Source organism: Schistocerca cancellata, chromosome 7, assembly GCF_023864275.1.
Source record: "Schistocerca cancellata isolate TAMUIC-IGC-003103 chromosome 7, iqSchCanc2.1, whole genome shotgun sequence".
NCBI lineage: Eukaryota > Metazoa > Arthropoda > Insecta > Orthoptera > Acrididae > Schistocerca > Schistocerca cancellata.
The window spans coordinates 307,799,256-307,805,497 of NC_064632.1; the positions used below are offsets into that span (position 1 = coordinate 307,799,256).

Here is a 6,242-nt window from a genome sequence, read left to right on the forward strand (position 1 = left end):
ATGCTGACGAATCTCTGTAACAGTTCGAAGCGAATGCCATGAAATGCCTCCTTCAATTTAAGAATCAAACCGAAGTCACAAGGGGAGTGGGGTGGGTGATACAGGACTTCCCAGCCCCATCCATCGAACAAATCAGTCACAACTTGGGCCATACGTGTCCGAGCACTGTTCTGCAAAATGGTGGGCAGGTCCTGCTGAAAGTGTCGCCGATTCTTTTTCTCAGCTGGACACCGGCTGTGTTCCAAACGTAAACAGAGGAGAGGCAGAGAGGCAGAAGTGGCTACATTTTCTGAATGACCCGCCTACCATTTTCCACGACAATACTAGGGTGCATGTGGTGCAAGTTGTGACTGATTTGTTCGATCGATGGGGCTGGAAAGTGCTCTCCCACCACACTCCCCAGACTGAAGCCCTTGTGACTTCAGCTTGATTCCTAAGATGAAGAAAGCTCTTCATGGCATTCGCTTCAGAGCTGTTAACGGAGATCCATCTGGCGACAGACCTCTCTTCTCGAACTGTTAACACAACTGGCGCACTAAGGTTATACTACTGCCTCCAAATCGCTGGTAACGGGCTATATACAATGCTGGTGACTGCTTTGGAGGACAGTTATACTTCGAAACATGTATCTATTTTATACAAGTTGTAGTCCGCCCCCGGTAACTGAGTGGTCAGCGCGACAGACTGTCAATCCTAAGGGCCCGGGTTCGATTCCCTGCTGGGTCGCAGGTTTTCTCCGCTCAGGGACTGGGTGTTGTGTTGTCCTAATCATCATCATTTCATCCCCATCGACGCGCAAGTCGCCGAAGTAGCGTCAAATCGAAAGACTTGCACCCGGCGGGCGGTCTACCCGACGGGAGGCCCTCGTCACACGCCACTATTATTATTATACAAGTTGTAAATAAATAGTTGTCACTATTAATTTTCTAACCCTTGTTGTCTTCTGATGAGCAGATTTTTGTCCGATGTATAGTTCTAGCAATCTACACTCTACATATACGTGATTACTTTGCTATTCACAATAAAGTGCCTGGCAGAGGGGTCAGTGAACGGTGCGCGGAAAAAACGAGCACTTAAATTTTTCTGTGCGATCCCTAATTTCTCTTATTTTATCGTGATGATCATTTCTCCCTATGTGGGTGGGTGCCAACAGAATGTTTTCGTAATCGGAGGAGAAAACTGCTGATTGAAATTTCATGAGAAGATCCCGTCGTAACGAAAAACGCCTTTATTTTAATGACTGCCACTCCAATTCACGTATCATGTCTGTGGCACTATCTCCCCTACTTCGCTGTAATACAAAACGAGCTGCGCTTCTTTGTACTTTTTCGACGTTATCCATCAGTCCCATCTGATGCGGATCCCACACCACACAGCAATGCTCCAGAATAGAGCGGACAAGAGTGGTGAAAGCAGTCTCTTTACTAGACCTGTTGCACCTTCTAAGTGTTCTGCCAATGAAACGCAGTCTTTGGTTTGCTCTACCCACAACAGTATCTATGTGATCGTTCCAATTTAGGGTATTTGTAATTGTAATCCATAAGTATTTAGTTGAATTTACAGCCTTCAGATTTGTGTGACTTATGGCGTAATTGAAATGTAGCGGATTTCTTTTAGTACTCATGTGAATAACTTCACACATTTCTTTATTCAGGGTCAATTGCCACTTTTCGCACCATACAATAAGCATAATATTGTTATTTTGCCCACAGGCTACACGCTATGGAGGCACCTTCGTTCTTGTGGGTGTGGGCACTGACAATGCACGCTTGCCACTCACTCCCATATTCCATGAAGTGAGATTTATTGGATCTTTCCGTTACTCCAATGCGTAAGTGCTTGTTTATTATAATGTTGGAGAATTCAAGGAAACTGCTGGATATAGTACCATGTCTGTTTCTTATCAGAACTATGACGTTTACTTCTGTAATGACATGCACCTCTTCCAAATATCTTATTATGTCTACAGTTCAGTACATTCACTCAGTTGCAACTGTATAAAGAATTAAATTCACCAAGTAAGAGTATCTATGGGGTGAGCATAGAAATTCTTCAACCACAAAGAGAAATGAAATTACAATTAAATCCAGACCATTAGCTGCTTACAGGCGTTGATAAATATCTACAGGGACAGTTGAAAACGTGTGCCCCGACCGGGACTCGAACCCGGGATCTTCTGCTTACAGAGCAGGCTCTCTATCCCACTGAACCATCGAGGACAGAGGGGATAGTGCGACTGCAGGGACTTACTATCTCTGCCACGCTCCGTGTGAGACCCTCATTTCCAACTCTCTGTCCACCACTACATTTGTAGTGTCCCTGCCCACTATACTCATTACCTGCGGTAGTCAATCTACGGATTCCCGTAAGAGTTCCGGTTATGTGAGTGCACCCGCACTGAAGAAGATCATTGGCCGGTAAGCCTTATCTATATGAAGGTGTTATCTGTTCCTTCGGACATGTCCAAAGTTTCATTTTAGCATGGTAGGTAGGAAGCCATTTCGAAATGACTAGGCAGCATAATTTATTGAACCAGGATTCGGCAGTACATAGCCTAAAAAATTTCTTTGGTTATCCGTTCTTTTCTGTAACAAAAAATGGCGATATCAGAGCTGTGACGCTTGTTGCAAACAAGTGAAATGACCTCTCGTGCATTTCTTCAAAACTTTTCGCCAAATTCATTCCATGTATCGAATGCATATTATTAAGACACTTATAAAACGCATCTACAGAATCCATGATATTTTTGAATGGGATTTGCCATTTTTAGCAATATAGTAACACTGAAAATCTACAGTGCACTAACGGACAAAAACCATGTGCCTCACTATAGTTACATGACTTTTCGAGTCAAAGAAACTGGCTGAGACTCCGTCTGGAGTTGGAGACTCCGTCCTGCGCATGTCCTTTTATTTAAGGTCACTTCTGCAATTTCGGTGTTGATTCTGATGAGATCAAACGATTAGGACAACACAAACGCCAAGTCCCCGAGCGAAAAAAATTTTCGACCTAGCCGGAAATCCAACCCAGGACCCTTCGCTAACCAGATGCAAGCTCCGGATTTTGGAGCCAACGTATGTTGGCGAGAAACACTCTTTTTTCCGCATCTGAATGCTCACTCTATAGATATTCCTACTCTATGCCTAAGTTCTGATTTGCAATTGTTAAGAAAAACTGGAGACATGTACCAAATGCTAAAGAAAATTCCATAGAATAACGCTTTTAAAATGATTTTTCACCTTTTAGTGTTCAATAAATTAAACTTATCTTTAGCGTTTGCTGTTGCCCCGTCATTATTATTGTGAACACACGGTGGAATCAGCGCCGTAAAATCTGGACAGGAAGTAACACAAAACAGTGCAATCGGTAGGTGGGGAATCAGGTGGGCCGTAATGTGTGACGTCAGCAAACTCTCTCGCCGTGCCTCACTGCATTAAAGCATATGGACACACGATACACACACGTTTAACTCATACGCGGGTATGAACTAACCGAGATTTACATATTTTAGCGAATTATTATTAAGCTTCAAATTACTTAGACTACTTTTTCTATAGCTGGTGAAATGCTAGTGTAAAGCCTCTGAAGGACATCAACCTCTTTCACCATCTCGGAGGGCACTACTTTTTCTCTGGCGAAGAGGCTCACACAGGCTTAGACCACATAGATGTGTAGTATGGAGAAACCCCATTTCAAAGTCTTTAACTGTATTAACAGGTTTTCTTTCTCTTTTTGAGTTTATTTCTTTGGTCACTCGCAGTTCACTTACCACCTTTGCATTTTTTAAGTAGCTTTCATTCTGAGTAGCTTGCATGTACTTATGAAACAAATTACAGCAAATTCCTCAATTCCTGGATACTTCTTGTTTATAATGTTATTTTACCTTACAACTTTTGGGGTACGATCAATGACATTGCTGTGGAATCACTGAAATTCTCTTTCCATTTTCAAAGAGAATTCCATAAGACTTTCAGTCGGTTTCTTGCGTTTCGAAAGAATATTCAACAGTTCACTTTTCAAATTAATTTCATAATCCGAATCCATTAAATTTATTGATCAGACAAGACCATTTTCGACTGTAAACTAATCTCCACATTTACAAACATTTATCCAATTTCGTTTTGTCACATTGTTTCTAGTAAATACATGCTATTTAGTTCCTGACTTACTCAGTTGTCTGCTGTGGTTAGTACAACTGGCGATCGCGCAGCAAACAATTATTTTTCACTTAAAAATATACACCAAGAAATCCCTCAATACACTGAAAATTATGGCGTAACTCTGTACTCAATCTCCAGTCACTAATAAAACTTTACACTGCCATAAAGAACCCTAGTTTTGCAATTACATCACAATACGATAGTAGTAGGACCAGGAGAGAGCTGCGCCATTTTGTTAGTGCAGGTTGCCTACATCAGAGGCTGGTATGCACTCAGGGGCAAATCTGTTGTTCTCCTTTGATAGACAGGTACTTAATCTATTGTTCTGGAAAGTGCTTTTCCATGTCACTGCCATTACCTTTAGATTGACAGGCACTTAATCTATTCTTCCCCCTGCCCCCTCCCCCAACCCCCTCCCCCCTCACTGCTATAGGCACACATTCAGGCCTGAGTTATTGGAATAGGCCCCCCTATCGCTCTTATCAATTTGATTCACTACTTAATTAAATTGCTCAATTAATTAATTGGGAAAGTGCTGAGGCCCCCTGTCATGCATCCCTGGTGTCCATCAGAACAATGCAACCTATACTTACCTAAGAAAATGGCGGGAAAAAGGGCACCTCCAGTAACCTAAGTCATCCAACTGCCACCTCTTTCTAGGAACTGGTGGGAAAAAGACTCAGTTGATCGATCATTTGAAGAGTATTCGATTGTAGTGTATGGAATATTGTTTACACAATTTACACATTGTGTGAAATATTGTTTATTTAAACAATTTAGGGGATTCAAGGCACTGTATGGAATATATGGAAATTGGTGGAGAGGAAGGATCTTATAACAGGAAATTCAAGAGCAGACTTTTTTCTTTTTTAATTCAGTTTTTGGGGGGGTTGAATTTCTCTTGTTCATCGTTTCCTGCCGTTTGGAAACATGTAGGTCTTTGCAAGAAGCATGGGGCAAACATGCTGCATAACCTAACATTCAGCGCCGTACTCTGAGTGTCTTAACCTAATGTTTGGGCCTTTGTCAGGACTTAATCTATGGTTCCGTTAACTGGTTTTCCATGTCCCCCCAATTTCCTTAAACTATTGTAGAGGCTTTGATACCAAATTAAGTAATCAGTTATGTTCTCCCACCATTTTCTGCTACACTTTATGAATTTCACATGCTTTTCAACGCCATTTCTGGCGCATTCTGCTTTGTCACCCACCCCCTTAAACTATTGTACTGCATTTGACATAAAAGTTAAGCAAATTAGTGTAGTGTTCTGTACATAACCTGCTGTTCTGCTCCATGTCACCCACTCACACACTCCCTCCCATTAACTACTGTATCGCTAACACAACAATGATACAAAAAAATTATGCAAATTAATTAAATAGGTATTCTTCACAGGTATGGGGTAGTTTTCCTTAATTCACAGTGTCCTATTGGTCGATGAAATCGATGAAATATAGTTTAAACAAAAGATTGCTAAGTAAAAACACATCCTGCCACTTGACGCCTGACACTGCCGCTGACCTCCCCTCAGCGGCCGCCACAGCCACGAGCCACCACCACACGCAAGCCAGTGTGAGCCATTGCTCTCGCACCGCTGCAGGTGAAAGTTAGGTCTATTTTCGTGTATACAGTTAGAATTCTTAGAGTGTTATACTGACGTCACAGAACTCCAAGGCGCGCTCACACTGGTCCCACATCTGATGACGCATAGCTGTGGTACAGTCCAGCACCAAGAGAGATGTTCTGATGCTTCCTAGAATAGCAGAGGGTGCATTGTTCATAGCGATCCTTCCGCCATTGTTTTCCGCAGATGAGACTTTCAGTGGTGAAGTTATATTGCACAGATCCCTAAATTCCACTGACAGGTAAGCGCCGCAAAAGTTGTCTACGATGGTCAAATACATACAAGATGCACAAGAATATTGGAAGCCGGGAACATATTTACCAGTGTAACTACAATTAAATATTCTGATTGCCGCTATAGTCTGATACCGATCAATGTACAGGTAATGTCTCCTCTTGATGGATGTGGTTCTGGAACGAATCTCAGTATCTATAGCAAACTCTCAGAAATTGCATAAG

The 6,242-nt window shown here is 42.1% G+C and overlaps 1 pseudogene; it reads left to right on the top strand.

The window, feature by feature from the left end:
- Positions 1-1,835, top strand: part of LOC126092744 (sorbitol dehydrogenase-like) — a 58,558-nt pseudogene extending 56,723 nt beyond the window's left edge.
- The last annotated feature ends 4,407 nt before the right edge of the window (positions 1,836-6,242 follow it).